The sequence below is a fragment of the Scyliorhinus torazame genome, chromosome 4 (assembly GCF_047496885.1).
Source record: "Scyliorhinus torazame isolate Kashiwa2021f chromosome 4, sScyTor2.1, whole genome shotgun sequence".
NCBI classification, from domain to species: domain Eukaryota; kingdom Metazoa; phylum Chordata; class Chondrichthyes; order Carcharhiniformes; family Scyliorhinidae; genus Scyliorhinus; species Scyliorhinus torazame.
In genome coordinates, this window is record NC_092710.1 from 348,329,627 (window position 1) to 348,347,950 (window position 18,324).

Here is an 18,324-nt window from a genome sequence, read left to right on the forward strand (position 1 = left end):
AGTTTCTTGCGATCTTGGACCGAGAAGTTGCCATACCAGGCTCTGATGCAGCCGGATAGGATGCTTTCTATGGCACATCTGTAGAAGTTTGAGAGAGTCAATGCAGAATTTCTTTAGCTTCCGTAGGAAGTAGAGACGTTGTTGGGCTTTCTTGACAGTTACATCAACGTGAGTGGACCAGGACAGACTGTTGGTTATGGTGACCCCCAGGAACTTAAAGCTATCGACCATCTCCGCTTCAGAGTGGGGCCATGCTACGCTTCCTGAAGTCGATGATCAGTTCCTTGGTTTTGCTGACATTTAGAGAGAGGTTGTTTTCAGTACACCAGACAACCAAGTGATTTATCTCCCTTCTGTATCTGACTTGGAGGAAGAATGCAAATATACTGTGGCCAAATTTGCAGCTGAAACTGTGTTTCGCAGCAACACTAAGGCACTGTGTCAAGCAGGACGTGTAACATAAATGAACCTGGATGATGGCAGTGACCGAAAACGATCCTTGTATCAATCCCGATTTAAAATACAGCGTATAAAATAAATTAAATCTCGTGCAAATTACTGACTGAGCCAACCACAAAACAGAATCTGCATAATGGGGTGTGGATGTGAAATAGTTGACAGAAACGTCCAATGAGTCAGGTCAAACCTTTCAAAAACAGCAATGTGGTGCAGAATTAATATCCAGCTTGGTTATCACACCCTAACAAAATCCAGTTAAATGCTGCCAGAAAACAAACGTTTACTTTTTAATACCTTTTAAAGAGGAATCAAGACTGACAAAGAACAAATTAAGCAATACAGCTACTTACATGTTTAGTGCAGCATTCTGTTTGAGGTAAATTCACTCCTGCTAATTTTCGGACTGATGTGAACCTCTGGCACTCCAAGTCTATAGCTCCTGGTTAGACAAAGCCTGTAATCTGAGGAAGCAGGTGAGAAAAATAAAGTGTAACTGAACAGTCTATAATGTACAAAGAAAACAAGCTTTACTCAATATACAAAAACATTAAACAAATGTTCACTGTCTACTGCAGAGATGAACTCCTCTCTACGGCCTCCTCGCTGGTTTGAAGTGGATCAACAGGTTCTGTATCTGTTTCTCTCTCCTTTCCCTATGCAGGCTCTCGGAGATCCGTTCAACCCAGTTTGTTCCTGTAGCCATCTGGGATGGCCACTTCCCGATTACAAAATGGACACTTTGCAAAGATTGCAGGGAAAATGGACAATACTAAGAAAGCAAGCAGGAGCAGGGTTTGTCTGTTGATTGGAGCCATAGCTCCCAGACAAGACCGATAATGCAAAACCATTACCATACTACTGAGCCATCCCCGGGAACAAAAAGGTAACATTTAAGTAAACAATACCAAGACAGACACCCCGGCGCCAGAGGAGGCCCCGATTGGCAGGAGTTAAATGAAACTCCCACAGATACGTACATGGGACATGTACGCAAGAAAAACCCCAAAAGAGAAAAGCACCCCAACTCCCGATTGAACAGGCAGAACACACCCCCATGAACCCTGTAACCACACACCGCAGAACCGCAGCAGAAGGAGACGCAGATTTCCTGTACACAACCCTGTTAACCGTGACCCAATTACGGGACGCGTGTGGAAAAATTACACCGTTCCTTCCCACATCAGACCCCCACCAGTTTTTCGCTAGAGTTAAACAGCAGGTTACCATGTACGGCCTGGACGAAAAGGAGCAAGTGAAGCTCAGTTTTAAGCCTCGACGCTTCAGTCGTGGCAGCCCTTCCCGACCCACAGAATGTAGGAGGAGGCACACTCCAAGAGATGCACACAGCAATCCTAGATGCGATCGGCTATAACAGAGGAGACCCGGTAGAAGGCCTAAACAAGTATAGGCAAAAGAAGACAGAGCACCCCACAGCGTTTGCTGGACGCTTGTGGATACATTTCACAGGAGTTTTCGGAGAGTTAGCCCGCGCCCATTTGTCCACAGATAATATGGCCAAATGGACTCGAATCCTAGTGTCTCACGCGACAAATGCAAGACAGAGAGCTTGTGCAAATTATGACCCCTCAGACGAGGCCCACAACTAGAAATGGGTTTTGAAGAGATTGACCCACGCTTGGGAACAATCCATCCAAGGCAAAACTGCATTTGCAAAACCCGAGGAAGAGCAGGCAGACATGAATCCAGTTAAAGCGCACCAGAACCCCGCATGGGTAAATGAGGGCAGGAACAGCCCACCACAGGCAAAACCCCAGGAATGTTACAATTGTGGACACTTAGGACACTTCGCACAAGAGTGTCAAGCGCCCCAAAAGCAGCAGAGAAGCCAACAGACAGGCACCTTAAATAAGAATAGGGCAAAGCCAATCCATAGCGTTAGCACCCATTCAGAGACCATAGACATGAAAGGCACCGACTGACGGTGTTCGGGCTCCCCAACTTGGGTCTGCAACACCCTTTGGGACAAGTCCGGTAGACCGGTCGTAGCAGGCAAAGTTCGCGGATACCCCGTAGAATTTCTTTGGAACACAGGAGGGTCCCGCACCACACTCAATTCCTCCACGATGTTTCAGCGAGACACGTGGCCCACAACAGACACCATCACACTCAGCGGCTTTACAGGTCATTTACAACAAGGACACATCACAGCCCCTGTAGCGATATAAATAGGGAACATCACAACTAAGCACCCCGTAGTTTTGGCTGATCTGCCCCAGACAGGTGAACATATCCTAGGGATCGATTTTATGAGCTCCCACAACCTTTCTTTTGATCCGGTAAACAAGTGTGTTTGGAAAATGGCAACGGCAGCACGAGCCCCCGCCATGCTCACAGTTGGAGAGTATGAAAACAGGATTAGCTCAGTAGGAGACTTCTGGTTCGACCCCCGAGCCATTAGTGCAGACTTACAGGTTAGAGCAGTCCTGCAGGAACACAAAGCAGCATTTGCACAGCACAAGCACGACTGTGACAAATTGGCTGGCTTTGTGAACATTACAGGTCCCAACCCCAGACCCCAGAAGCAGTATGGATTTCCCTCGGAAGCAGAGGGAGAAATCTCAACGGTAATAGAGAGTTCACTTGACCAAGGCATACTCAGATCAGTTGTCTCCACAAACAACGCACCAATTTGGCCCGCCAGGAAACCCGATGGATCATGGCGACTGACCATTAATTACCTGGAACTGAACAAAGTAACCCCAGCAGCAGCCCCCACTGTAGCCACGAGTCCCGAGACCATGCTCAAACAGGGACTCCAATCAGAATTGTTTTAGGTTTTGGAATTAGCAACGGCTTTTGGTCCATTCCATTGGCTAAAGCGTGCCAGTACAAATTTGCCTGTACATTCCAGGGACAACAGTATACGGGGACATGCCTTCCACAAGGCTTCCACAACTCCCCCTCCATTTTCCACCGACAGCTGGCAAATGGACTAGCAACATTTTCCCAACCCGATTATCTGGTCCAGTATGAAGACGACTTGCTACTACAGACAGACACAAAGGGAGAGCACATTTCGCTTCTCGCCGAACTCCTAGCACTCCGAAACGAAATTGGTTGTAAAGTCAACCCCAAGAAGGCCCAGATTTTGCAAGAGAAAGTGATTTACTTGGGTACAGTAATGTACGGCTATGGTAAACGCGAGATCGAGCAAAAGAGAATTGACTCGATCGTCAAATTGCCCCTTCCCCACAATGTCTCAGCAGTTCAATCCCGTTTATTTCATGTCCACAGATACATTTTCAGTCAGTTCAATCCCGTTTGTTCCATGTCCACAGGTACATTTTCACTCAGTTCAATCCCGTTTGTTCCATGTAATGAGGATTATGAAAAGATGAGACGTGAAGGTTCAGTTAAGGCGCTCGAGAGTTACAAGTTAGCTAGGAAGGACCTAAAGAGATAGCTAAGAGGAGCCAGGAGGGGACACGAAGAAGTCTTTGGCAGGTAGGATCAAGGATAACCCTAAAACTTTCTATAGATATGTCAGGAATAAAAGAATGACTAGGGTAAGAGTGGGGCCAGTCAAGGACAGTAGTGGGAAGTTGTGCGTGGAGTCCGAGGAGATAGGAGAGGTGCTAAATTAATATTCTTTGTCAGTATTCACACAAGAAAAAGACAATGTTGTCGAGGAGAACACGGAGATTCAGGCTACTAGACTAGAAGGGCTTGAGGTTCTTAAGGAGGAGGTGTGAGCAATTCTGGAAAGTGTGAAAATAGATAAGTCCCCTGGGCCAAATGGGATTTATCCTAGGATTCTATGGGAAGCTAGGGAGGAGATTGCTGAGCCTTTGGCTTTGATCTTTAAGTCATCTTTGTTAACAAGAATAGTGCCAGAAGACTGGACGATAGCAAATGTTGTCCCCTTGTTCAAGAAGGGGAGTAGAGACAACCCCGGTAACTGTAGACCAGTGAGCCTTACTTCTGTTGTGGGCAAAGTCTTGGAAAGGTTGATAAGAGAGAGGATGTACAATCGTCTGGAAAGGAATAATTTAATTAGAGATAGTCAACACGGTTTTGTGAAGGGTAGGTCGTGCCTCACAAACCTTATTGAGTTCTTTGAAAAGATGACCAAACAGGTGGACGAGGGTAAAGCAGTTGATGTGGTGTATATGGATTTCAGTAAAGCGTTTGATAAGGTTCCCCACGGTAGGCTATTGCAGAAAATACAGAGGCATGGGATTCAGGGTGATTTAGCAGTTTGGATCAGAAATTGGCTAGCTGGAAGAAGGCAAAGGGTGGTGGTTGATGGGAAATGTTCATCCTGGAGTCCAGTTACTAGTGGTGGACCACAAGGATCTGTTTTGGGGCCACTGCGGTTTGTCATTTTTATAAATGACCTGGAGGAGGGCGTAGAAGGATGGGTGAGTAAATTTGCAGATGACACTAAAATCGGTGGAGTTGTGGACAGTGCGGAAGGATGTAACACGTTACAGAGGGACATAGATAAGCTGCAGAGCTGGGCTGAGAGGTGGCAAATGGAGTTTAATGCAGAAAAATGTGAGGTAATTCATTTTGGAAGGAACAACAGGAAGACAGAGTACTGGGCAAATGGTAAGATTCTTGGTAGTGTGGATGAGCAGAGAGATCTTGGTGTCTATGTACATAGATCCCTGAAAGGTGCCACCCAGGTTGAGAGGGTTGTTAAGGCATACGGTGTGTTAGCTTTTATTGGTAGAGGGATTGAGTTTCAGAGCCATGGGGTCATGTTGCAGCTGTACAAAACTCTGGTGCGGCCGCATTTGGAGTATTGCGTGCAGTTCTGGTCGCCGCATTATAGGAAGGATGTGGAAGCATTGGAAAGGGTGCAGAGGAGATTTACCAGAATGTTGCCTGGTATGGAGGGAAGATCTTATGAGGAAAGGCTGAGGGACTTGAGGCTGTTTTCGTTAGAGAGAAGGTTAAGAGGTGACTTAATTGAGGCATACAAGATGATCAGAGGATTGGATAGGGTGGACAGTGAGAGCCTTTTTCCTCGGATGGTGATGTCTAGCACGAGGGGACATAGCTTTAAATTGAGGGGAGATAGATATAAGACAGATGTCAGAGGTAGGTTCTTTACTCAGCGAGTAGTAAGGGAGTGGAATGCCCTGCCTGTAATAGTAGTGGACTTACCAACATTAAGGGCATTTAAATGGTCATTGGATAGACATATGGATGATAAGGGAAGTGTAGATGGGCTTCAGAGTGGTTTCAAAGGTCGGCGCAACATCGAGGGCCGAAGGGCCTGTACTGCGCTGTAATGTTCTGTGTTCTATGTCCGCAGATACATTTTCACTCAGTTCAATCCCGTTTGTTCCATGTCCACAGGTACATTTTCACTCAGTTCAATCCCGTTTGTTCCACATTCTCTCGGACTTTTCCCTTTATTTGTGATTCCCATAAAATGCAACACTGAGACCAGCTCAGTATAAAATGATTAAAGCAAACTGCCTCGGATATATAATTTAATAAAACACCCTGGGCTACATTCTCCGTTCTGAAACTAATGTTGACGCCCACGGAGAATCCGTGGGCATTAATGTCAGAGAAATCGACACCACACCTGCACCAATTTCTGCTACTTTAATGGGCTCGCACCATCGAATTCCATGAAAAACGGTGTGGGATTTGCCGGGTCCGTGATGGACACCCGCAGGGCTGATAAGCTGCAGCCACACATACACAATACACTCCCCACACACGCACACTGATCGAGGCTGAAAAGATAGGACAGGTTGTGCTGGGGCACACATCCAGCTGATGGGTTGGCTGGGGTCACCTATACGACCCAGGGCACCAGGTTTAAAGCAGGCTGTCAGTGGCATGTGCAGCCACATGGCTGCCTTGCCAGCTGCATAATGGTGTTGCGTACCGTCCACCGCGACCGCACCACCCACCTCCTGGCCACCCTCCACTATTCCTGATGGCTCTGGCAGAAACCCCCCTGCCAGCGGTGCAACTGTCGGCGATGTATGGCGATGCTGGACACTGTCCGTCCACCCTCTCTCTCTCTCAGCATCCACCACGCCAGGTTCACAACCTTTGAGAGCACACATGGACCGCGCCGTCGGGAACTCAGCTCATCGCAGGCTGAGGATCGTTGGTTGGCCCACTAATGATATGCAAATGGTGATTAAAGTATGCGCAGCATCCATCACATTACCGCCGTTTTTGAGATGGAGCATCGCGATTCGACGTCAAACCAGCGCCTGCCGTGATTTCAGCGTGGGTAGCTATTTTACTCCTGATCGCATGCCCTGATTTTGGCGTTGGCTAACGGAGAATCCCACCCACTGTTCTTTATTTGCAACCAGGAAACTACACTTTTACCATCTTAATTCTTCATGGATTGTATCAGCAATCTGCATTCTCAGATGTAGCATATATACAACAGGATTGAGGGCATAAAACGTTTGATACAATGATTAGAGCATTACATCAGAATGCGGGGTAAAATACTGAGATTAATAGGAGAAAATGAGCAGAGAAACTAATCGATGACATTAATATTTGCAATTGTACAAAAGAGCTGAATGGTGGTAAATATTACCCATCACCAAAGGACGATCATAGCATAGTGGGAATATTGTTGGACAAATCCAGGAATTGGACTGATGCTTCAGCAATGAGGTCCCAGACATAGCTAAAAGTAAATGGTGCTGAAGCACAGCATCAGAAGAGATGCAACCTAAAAGGCAAAGGTAGCATCTCACAGACAGAGGTAAGCAATCCCAAACAATCCGATCAGATCTTCAGCCAGAATTACAAAGTAGATGATCCACCTCAGCCTCCTGTTGAGGATCACAGATGTCACTCTTCAGCCAATTCAATCCATTCCATGTAACATTACAAAATGGCTGATGGCACTGAATACTGCAAAGTCTATGGGCCCTGACAACATTGTGACAGCAACACGTGTGTTCCAGAACTAACCAAGCTGTTTCAAAAACAACTAAAGCACTGACATCTGTGACAATGTGCAAAATTGCCCAGGGCAGCCCAGTATACTAAAAGACAATTACTGCCCCATTAATCTACTCTCAAATATCAGGAGAGTGTTGGAAGAACAAAGAACAAAGAAAAGTACAGCACAGGAACAGGCCCTTCGGCCCTCCAAGCCTGCGCCAACCATGCTGCCCGTCTAAACTAAAATCTTCTACACTTCCGGGGTCCATATCCCTCTATTCCAATCATGTATTTGTCAAGATGCCCCTTAAATGTCACTATTGTCCCTGCTTCCACCAACTCCTCCGGCAGCGAGTTCCAGGCACCAACTACACTGTGTAAAAAAAACTTGCCTCGTACCTCTCCTCTAAACCTTGCCCCTCGCACCTTAAACCTATGCCCCCTAGTAATTCACCCCTCTACCCTGGGGAAAAGCCTCTGACTATCCACTCTGTCTATGCCCCTCATAATTTTGTAGACCTCTATCAGGTCGCCCCTCAACCTCCTTCGTTCCAGTGAGAACAAACCGAGTTTATTCAACCTCTCCTCATAGCTAATGCCCTCCAGACCGGGCAACATCCTGGTAAATCTCTTCTGCACTCTCTCGAAAGCCTCCACATCCTTCTGGTAGTCTGGCGACCAGAATTGAACACTATACTCCAAGTGTGGCCCAACTAAGGTTCTATACAGCTGCAACATGGCTTGCCAATTTTTATACTCAATGCCCCGGCCAATGAAGGCAAGCATGCCATATGCCTTCTTGACTACCTTCTCCACCTGTGTTGCCCCTTTCAGTGACCTGTGGATCTGTACACCTGGGGCTCTCTGACTGTCAATACTTGAGGGTCTTGAGGATTCTACCATTCACTGTATATTCCCTACCTGTATTTGACCTTCCAAAATGCATTACCTCACATTTGTCCGGATTGAACTCCATCTGCCATCTCTCCACCCAAGTCTCCAAATGATCCTAATCCTGCTGTATCCACTGACAGTCATCGCTATCCGCAATTCCACCGACCTTTTATGTCGTCCGCAAACTTACTAATCAGACCAGTCACATTTTCCTCCAAATCATTTATATATACTATGAACAGCAAAGGTCCCAGCACTGATCCTTGCAGAACATCACTAGTCACAGCCCTCCAATTAGAAAAGCATCCTTCCATTGCTACTCTCTGCCTTCTATGACCTAGCCAGTTCTGTATCCACCTTGCCAGCTCACCCCTGATCCCGTGTGACTTCACCTTTTGTACCAGTCTGCCATGAGGGACCTTGTCAAAGGCCTTACTGAAGTCCATATAGACAACATCCACTGCCTTACCTACATCAACCACCTCAAACTCTTATCAAGTTAGTGAGACACGACCTACCCTTCACAAAATCGTGCTGCCTCTCGCTAATACGTCCATTTGCTTCCAAATGGGAGTAGATTCTGTCTCTACGAATTCTCGCCAATAATTTCCCTACCACTGATGTAAGGCTCACCGGCCTGTAGTTCCCTGGATTATCCTTGCTACATTTCTTAAACAAACGTGTCACTGACAATGTTTCAAGCTGCAATTCGTCAAAGATTCTACTAACTGACTCTAAATTTGGAATCTGCCAGGGTCACCTGGCTCCTGGCCTCATTAAAGCTTTGTTCCAAATAAGGACAAAAGGCGTGAACTCCAGAGCTGTAGTGAGAGTGAGTGCCTTGGTCAAGGCAGCATTTGACCGAGGATGGCATCAAGAAGCCAGAGCAATACCAGAGTCCATGGGAAACGGGGGAAACTCTCCGCTGGTTGGAGTCAGACCTAGCACAAAGAAAGATGGTTGAGGTGGTTGGAGGTCAATCATCTCGCTCCAAAGGATAGAATCCTAGGCCCAAACATCTTCAGTTGCTTCAGGTCACAAAGATGATTGATGCAGGTAGGGCAGTGGATGTTGTCTATATGGACTTCAGTATGGCCTTTGACAAGGTCCCTCATGTAGACTAGTACAAAAGGTGAAGTCACACGGGATCAGGGGTGAGCTGGCAAGGTGGACACAGAACTGGCTAGGTCATAGAAGGCAGAGAGTAGCAATGGAAGGATGCTTTTCTAATTGGAGGGCTGTGACCAGTGGTGTTCCACAGGGGTCAGTGCTGGGACCTTTGCTGTTTGTAGTATATATAAATGATTTGGAGGAAAATGTAACTGGTCTGATTAGCAAGTTTGCAGACGACACAAAGGTTGGTAGAATTGCGGATAGCGATGAGGACTGTCAGAGGATACAGCAGGATTTAGATTGTTTGGAGACTTGGGCGGAGAGATGGCAGATGGAGTTTAATCCGGAGAAATGTGAGGTAATGCATTTTGGAAGGTCTAATGCAGGTAGGGAATATACAGTGAATGGTAGAACCCTCAAGAATATTGAAAGTCAGAGAGATCTAGGAGTACAGGTCCACAGGTTACTGAAAGGGGCAACACAGGTGGAGAAGGTAGTCAAGGAGGCATACGGCATGCTTGCCTTCATTGGCCGGGCCATTGAGTATAAGAATTGGCAAGTCATGTTGCAGCTGTATAGAACCTTAGTTAGGCCACACTTGGAGTATAGTGTTCAATTCTGGTCGCCAGACTACCAGAAGGATGTGGAGGCTTTAGAGAGGGTGCAGAAGAGATTTACCAGAATGGTGCCTGGTATGGAGGGCATTAGCTATGAGGAGCGGTTGAATAAACTCGGTTTGTTCTCACTGGAACGAAGGAGGTTGAGGGGCGACCTGATAGAGGTCTACAAAATTATGAGGGGCATAGACAGAGTGGATAGTCAGAGGCTTTTCCCCAGGGTAGAGGGGTCAACTACTAGGAGGCATAGGTTTAAGGTGAGAGGGGCAAGGTTTAGAGTAGATGTACGAGGCAAGTTTTTTTTACACAAAGGGTAGTGGGTGCCTGGAACTCGCTACCGGAGGAGGTGGTGGAAGCAGGGACGATAGTGACATTTAAGGGGCATCTTGACAAATCCATGAATAGGATGGGAATAGAGGGATACGGACCCAGGAAGTGCAGAAGATTGTAGTTTAGTCGGGCAGCATGGTCGGCACGGGCTTGGAGGGCCGAAGGGCCTGTTCTTGTGCTGCACTTTTCTTTGTTCTTTGTTCTATCAATGACCTCCCTTCCATCACAAGGGAAGTAGGAACGTTTATTGATAATTGCAGAGTTCAGAAGCATTTGTGAGTCCTCAGATACTGGAGTAGGCTGATGTATTGATTTATTGTCATGCGTACCGAGGTACAGTGAAAAGCTTTGCACTGCGTATAGTCCAGACAGATCGTTCCAGACATGGAAAAACATAGGGCGTATGATAAATACACTGAGTAAATCCATAGACACAGACATCGGGTGATGCATACAGAGTGTAGTACTAATCAGTAGAGAGATCAGTTCAGTCCTTTAGAGGGTCTTTTAGGAGTCTGGTAACAGCAGGGAAGAAGCTGTTCTTGAACCTGTTAGTGCGTGTTCTCAGACCTTTGCATCTCCTGCCCGATGGAAGGAGTTGGAAGAGAGAATAAGCTGGGTGAGTGGGGCTTTTCCCAAGGCAGCGGGAGATGAAGACAGAGTCAATGGACGGGGGGCAGGTTCGCGTGAAGGACTGGGCTGGGTTCATGACACTCTGTAGTTTCTTATGGTCTTGGGCCGAGCAGTTGCCATACCAGGCTGTGAAGCAGCCAGATAGGATGCTTTCTACGGTGTATCTGTAAATGTTGGCAAGAGTCAATGTGGACATGCCGAATTTCCTTAGTTTCCTGAGGTAGTATAGGTTGCTGTGCTTTCTTGGTCGTAGCAGATTGTTGGTGATGTGCACACCTAGGAATTTGAAGCTGTCAACCATCTCCATCTCGGCCCTGTTGATGCAGACAGGGGTGTGTACGGTACTTTGCTTCCTGAAGTCAATGACCAGCTCCTTAGTTTTGCTGACATTGAGGGAGAGATTGTTGTTGTTACACCACTCCACTAGGTTCTCTATCGCCCCACTCCTGTACTCTGACTCATCGTTGTTCGAGATCCGACCCACTACATTCGTGTCATCAGCAGTCGGGTGTGTATAGGGAATATAGTGGGGGGCTAAGTACGCAGCTTTGTGGGGTCCTGGTATGAAGAATATCATGGAGGAGGTGTTGTTGTTTATCCTTACTGTTTGTGGTCTGTGGGAAGTCAAGGATCCAGTTGCAGAGGGAGAGAGTACAGAAAAGGTTTACCAGGATGTTGCTTGGTATGGAGGGTATTAGCTATGAGGAGAGATTGAATAAACTGGGATTGTTCTCCCTAGAGAGATGGAGGCTGAGGGGCGACCTGATAGAAGTTTAGAAAATTATTGTGGATATAGATAGGATGAACAGTTGGAGGCTTTTTCCCAGAGCAGAATTGACAATTACAAGGGGGCACAGTTCAAGGTGAGGGGGAAAGGTTCAGTGGAGATGTGCAGGGGAAGGTTTTTACACAGAGGGTGGTGGTGGCCTGGAATGCACTGCCAAGTGAGGTGGTTTAGGCAGGTACGTTAGCGACCTTTAAGACTTATCTGGATAGGCACATGAACAGACGGGGTATAAAAGCATACAGGTGGTTGGTCTAGATAGGACACGTGATCAGTGCAGACTTGGAGAGCCGAAGGGCCTGTTCCTGTGCTGTATTGTTCCTTGTAGTGTCTGGGGAGGGGTTGGGGGAGCAACGATCACCTGACTAAATTAGTTGAGGTCTGATTATAAGCTTGGTAGTGGCTTGGTAGTATTGAACTGGAAATAGGGCAGCACGGTAGCATTGTGGATAGCACAATTGCTTCACAGCTCCAGGGTCCCAGGTTCGATTCCGGCTTGGGTCACTGTCTGTGCGGAGTCTGCACATCCTCCTCATGTGTGCGTGGGTTTCCTCCGGTTGCTCCGGTTTCCTCCCACAGTCCAAAGATGTGCAGGTTAGGTGGATTGGCCATGATAAATTGCCCTTAGTGTCCAAAATTGCCCTTAGTGTTGGGTGGGGTTACTGAGTTATGGGGATAGGGTGGAGGTGTTGGGTAGGGTGCTCTTTCCAAGAGCCGGTACAGACTCGATGGGCCGAATGGCCTCCTTCTGCACTGTAAATTCTATGATATGTGCTGCCCATCACACAAATGAGTAATGTGTTATACGAATTTCAATGCCAGCATGATGCCAGGGATATCGGCTATATGTCGCATTGATCGGCAGATTGTATCAAACAGCACGTCCCTTCAGCTGATCACAACAGGCAAAGTACTGACCGCACCCAACTAGCTCGTGCTTGCAAAATTCAAACCGGAGTATCCAACATTAGATCCAACAGTTGTTGACAGGGCCCTCAATAGTGTGCAGTCTATCTCCCGCGCCACTACCCTTGCCCCCTCCCCTCCCTCCCAGAACAAGGATAGAGTCCCCTTCGTTCTCACACTTCACCCCACCAGCCTCCGTATGCAAAGTATAATCCTCCACCATTTTCGCCAACTCCAGCGTGATGCCACCACCAAACACATCTTCCCTTCACTCCCTGTCAGCATTCCGCAGAGACCGTTCCCTCTGAGATAATCTAGTCCACTCCTCCATCATACTCAGCTTCTCTCCCATCACCCATGGCACCTTTCCATTCAATTGCAGAAGGTATAACACCTGCCCCTTTACCTCTTCCATGCTGAACATCTCAGGCCCAAAACACTCATTCCAGGTTAAGCAGCATTTCACTTGCACCTCTTCCCACCTGGTCTATTGCATTCGCTGCTCCCAATGTGGTCTCCTCTATATCGGAGAGACCAAACGCAGACTGGGTTATCGCTTTGCTGAGCATCTCCAGTCTGCGCACAATCAGGACCCTGACCTTCCAGTTGCTTACCATTTTAACACAAGACCCTGCTCCCGTGCCCACATGTCTGTCCTTGGCCTGCTGCAATGTTCCAGTGAAGCTCAACGCAAACTGGAGGAACAACATCTCATCTCCGGTTAGACACGCTACAGCCTTCCGCTCTCAACATCGAATTCAACAACTTCAGATGATTAGCTCGACCCCATCTCGATCCATTTGTTTTCATCCCATTTCATTTTAACTGTCTTTTACCATTTCTTTCTTTCTTGTCTTTCTTAATATATATTAAATCCCCCCCCCCCACCACCATCTTATCCACCTTTCCCTACCCTTTCTCCCCTTTGCTTCCCCCTTCCCCTCCCCCCACATCTCCATCTGTCACAGTTTACCCTCTGATGTTAGTTTCTCTGCTGTTTGGCCTTTCACACCTTTTGCCCTCTCTGGGGACTGCCATTACCACTCTTTCCCCTTGGTTTCTGTGGCCATTAGCCGGTTTCCCGGGGTTTCTGTGGCTATGACTCATCTTTCCTTCTCACTCCACAGTATAAATAGTTCCAACTTTCTCTGTCTGTTAGCTTTGATAAAGAGTCTTTGGACTCGAAACGTTGGCTCTTTTCTCTCCCTCCAGATGCTGCCAGACCTGCTGAGATTTTCCAGCATTTTCTTTTGGGGATGTGCTTCTGTGATTGGACAACATTTACTAAACAATCCTGATTGTGCGAAGGATTAATCGAAGATTGTCAGTCAGGCTCATTTACGCAGGCTGGAATTGAAATATATCAACACACAGAGCCCTGCCCTTTGCAGACAAAAGGAACATTTGCACACGTTGCACCTTTTTCATCGCAACAAAGCTGAGGGCATTCTCCAGGGCAATTCCTGGATCAGGGCTGACCTGCCCATTCTAAATTTGAACAAAGCTGGGCAGTTAACTGCTCAATACTGATTCTCCATTGCAACGCCTTCACCAATCAAGAGTCCCCTTGCCAACCAATCAGCACTTCTTCTCATGCAGTACAAATTGTTGGGTGCGATTCTCCAATATGGAGGCCAAGTGTTCGTGCCGTCATGAACGCCGTCGCACTTCACGACGGCACAAACAGGGCCCGGACACGACCTATTCTGGCCCCCACAGGGGGCCAGCACGGTGCTGGAGCGATTCACGCCGCTCCAGCGTCCTGACACGGTGCCAAATGGGCGCCGCGCCAACTCGCGCATGCGCAGTTGGGGCAGCCCAATCCTGCGCATGCGCAGTTGGGGCAGCCCAATCCTGCGCATGCGCAGTTGGGGCAGCCCAATCCTGCGCATGCGCAGTTGGGGCAGCCCAATCCTGCGCCGTTGGGGCAGCCCAATCCTGCGCCGTTGGGGCAGCCCAATCCTGCGCCGTGGGAGCAGCCCAATCCTGCGCCGTCGGGGCAGCCCAATCCTGCGCCGGCGCCGTCGGGGCAGCCCAATCCTGCGCCGGCGCCGTCGGGGCAGCCCAATCCTGCGCCGGCGCCGTCGGGGCAGCCCAATCCTGCGCCGGCGCCGTCGGGGCAGCCCAATCCTGCGCCGGCGCCGTCGGGGCAGCCCAATCCTGCGCCGGCGCCGTCGGGGCAGCCCAATCCTGCGCCGGCGCCGTCGGGGCAGCCCAATCCTGCGCCGGCGCCGTCGGGGCAGCCCAATCCTGCGCCGGCGCCGTCGGGGCAGCCCAATCCTACGCCGGCGCCGTCGGGGCAGCCCAATCCTGCGCCGGCGCCGTCGGGGCAGCCCAATCCTGCGCCGGCGCCGTCGGGGCAGCCCAATCCTGCGCCGGCGCCGTCGGGGCAGCCCAATCCTGCGCCGGCGCCGTCGGGGCAGCCCAATCCTGCGCCGGCGCCGTCGGGGCAGCCCAATCCTGCGCCGGCGCCGTCGGGGCAGCCCAATCCTGCGCCGGCGCCGTCGGGGCAGCCCAATCCTGCGCCGGCGCCGTCGGGGCAGCCCAATCCTGCGCCGGCGCCGTCGGGGCAGCCCAATCCTGCGCCGGCGCCGTCGGGGCAGCCCAATCCTGCGCCGGCGCCGTCGGGGCAGCCCAATCCTGCGCCGGCGCCGTCGGGGCAGCCCAATCCTGCGCCGGCGCCGTCGGGGCAGCCCAATCCTGCGCCGGCGCCGTCGGGGCAGCCCAATCCTGCGCCGGCGCCGTCGGGGCAGCCCAATCCTGCGCCGGCGCCGTCGGGGCAGCCCAATCCTGCGCCGTCGGGGCAGCCCAATCCTGCGCCGTCGGGGCAGCCCAATCCTGCGCCGTCGGGGCAGCCCAATCCTGCGCCGGCGCCGTCGGGGCAGCCCAATCCTGCGCCGGCGCAGTCGGGGCAGCCCAATCCTGCGCCGGCGCAGTCGGGGCAGCCCAATCCTGCGCCGGCGCAGTCGGGGCAGCCCAATCCTGCGCCGGCGCAGTCGGGGCAGCCCAATCCTGCGCCGGCGCAGTCGGGGCAGCCCAATCCTGCGCCGGCGCAGTCGGGGCAGCCCAATCCTGCGCCGGCGCAGTCGGGGCAGCCCAATCCTGCGCCGGCGCAGTCGGGGCAGCCCAATCCTGCGCCGGCGCAGTCGGGGCAGCCCAATCCTGCGCCGGCGCAGTCGGGGCAGCCCAATCCTGCGCCGGCGCAGTCGGGGCAGCCCAATCCTGCGCCGGCGCAGTCGGGGCAGCCCAATCCTGCGCCGGCGCAGTCGGGGCAGCCCAATCCTGCGCCGGCGCAGTCGGGGCAGCCCAATCCTGCCCCGGCGCAGTCGGGGCAGCCCAATCCTGCCCCGGCGCAGTCGGGGCAGCCCAATCCTGCGCCGGCGCAGTCGGGGCAGCCCAATCCTGCCCCGGCGCAGTCGGGGCAGCCCAATCCTGCCCCGGCGCAGTCGGGGCAGCCCAATCCTGCCCCGGCGAAGTCGGGGCAGCCCTATCCTGCCCCGGCGCAGTCGGGGCAGCCCAATCCTGCCCCGGCGCAGTCGGGGCAGCCCAATCCTGCCCCGGCGCAGTCGGGGCAGCCCAATCCTGCGCCGGCGCAGTCGGGGCAGCCCAATCCTGCGCCGGCGCAGTCGGGGCAGCCCAATCCTGCGCCGGCGCAGTCGGGGCAGCCCAATCCTGCGCCGGCGCAGTCGGGGCAGCCCAATCCTGCGCCGGCGCAGTCGGGGCAGCCCAATCCTGCGCCGGCGCAGTCGGGGCAGCCCAATCCTGCGCCGGCGCAGTCGGGGCAGCCCAATCCTGCGCCTGCGCAGTCGGGGCAGCCCAATCCTGCGCCTGCGCAGTCGGGGCAGCCCAATCCTGCGCAGTTGGGGCAGCCCAATCCTGCGCAGTTGGGGCAGCCCAATCCTGCGCAGTTGGGGCAGCCCAATCCTGCGCAGTTGGGGCAGCCCAATCCTGCGCAGTTGGGGCAGCCCAATCCTGCGCATGCGCAGTTGGAGCAGCCCAATCCTGCGCATGCGCAGTTGGGGCAGCCCAATCCTGCGCAGTTGGGGCAGCCCAATCCTGCGCAGTTGGGGCAGCCCAATCCTGCGCAGTTGGGGCAGCCCAATCCTGCGCAGTTGGGGCAGCCCAATCCTGCGCAGTTGGGGCAGCCCAATCCTGCGCAGTTGGGGCAGCCCAATCCTGCGCAGTTGGGGCAGCCCAATCCTGCGCAGTTGGGGCAGCCCAATCCTGCGCAGTTGGGGCAGCCCAATCCTGCGCAGTTGGGGCAGCCAAATCCTGCGCAGTTGGGGCTGCCCAATCCTGCGCAGTTGGGGCAGCCCAATCCTGCGCAGTTGGAGCAGCCCAATATTGCGCAGTTGGGGCAGCCCAATCCTGCGCAGTTGGGGCAGCCCAATCCTGCGCAGTTGGGGCAGCCCAATCCTGCGCAGTTGGGGCAGCCCAATCCTGCGCAGTTGGGGCAGCCCAATCCTGCGCAGTTGGGGCAGCCCAATCCTGCGCAGTTGGGGCAGCCCAATCCTGCGCAGTTGGGGCAGCCCAATCCTGCGCAGTTGGGGCAGCCCAATCCTGCGCAGTTGGGGCAGCCCAATCCTGCGCAGTTGGGGCAGCCCAATCCTGCGCAGTTGGGGCAGCCCAATCCTGCGCAGTTGGGGCAGCCCAATCCTGCGCAGTTGGGGCAGCCCAATCCTGCGCAGTTGGGGCAGCCCAATCCTGCGCAGTTGGGGCAGCCCAATCCTGCGCAGTTGGGGCAGCCCAATCCTGCGCAGTTGGGGCAGCCCAATCCTGCGCAGTTGGGGCAGCCCAATCCTGCGCAGTTGGGGCAGCCCAATCCTGCGCAGTTGGGGCAGCCCAATCCTGCGCAGTTGGAGCAGCCCAATCCTGCGCAGTTGAAGCAGCCCAATCCTGCGCAGTTGGGGCAGCCCAATCCTGCGCAGTTGGGGCAGCCCAATCCTGCGCAGTTGGGGCAGCCCAATCCTGCGCAGTGGGAGCAGCCCAATCCTGCGCAGTTGGGGCAGCCCAATCCTGCGCAGTTGGGGCAGCCCAATCCTGCGCAGTTGGAGCAGCCCAATCCTGCGCAGTTGAAGCAGCCCAATCCTGCGCAGTTGGGGCAGCCCAATCCTGCGCATGCGCAGTTGGGGCAGCCCAATCCTGCGCAGTTGGGGCAGCCCAATCCTGCGCAGTTGGAGCAGCCCAATCCTGCGCAGTTGGGGCAGCCCAATCCTGCGCAGTTGGGGCAGCCCAATCCTGCGCAGTTGAAGCAGCCCAATCCTGCGCAGTTGAAGCAGCCCAATCCTGCGCAGTTGGAGCAGCCCAATCCTGCGCAGTTGAAGCAGCCCAATCCTGCGCAGTTGGGGCAGCCCAATCCTGCGCAGTTGGGGCAGCCCAATCCTGCGCAGTTGGGGCAGCCCAATCCTGCGCAGTTGGGGCAGCCCAATCCTGCGCAGTTGGGGCAGCCCAATCCTGCGCAGTTGGAGCAGCCCAATCCTGCGCAGTTGGGGCAGCCCAATCCTGCGCAGTTGGAGCAGCCCAATCCTGCGCAGTTGAAGCAGCCCAATCCTGCGCAGTTGGGGCAGCCCAATCCTGCGCAGTTGGGGCAGCCCAATCCTGCGCAGTTGGGGCAGCCCAATCCTGCGCAGTTGGGGCAGCCCAATCCTGCGCAGTTGGGGCAGCCCAATCCTGCGCAGTTGG

General features: G+C 52.5%; 1 protein-coding gene across 3 annotated transcripts in view; it reads right to left on the reverse strand.

The window, feature by feature from the left end:
* tjap1 (tight junction associated protein 1 (peripheral)) overlaps positions 1 to 18,324 on the reverse strand; it is a 462,646-nt gene that overhangs the window by 386,114 nt on the left and 58,208 nt on the right. For all 3 annotated transcript variants that reach the window (XM_072500283.1, XM_072500282.1, XM_072500281.1), the window contains exon 2: positions 810 to 920. The gene's annotated coding sequence lies outside the window, so the exon portion shown is untranslated. The remainder of the gene's footprint in view (positions 1 to 809; positions 921 to 18,324) is intronic.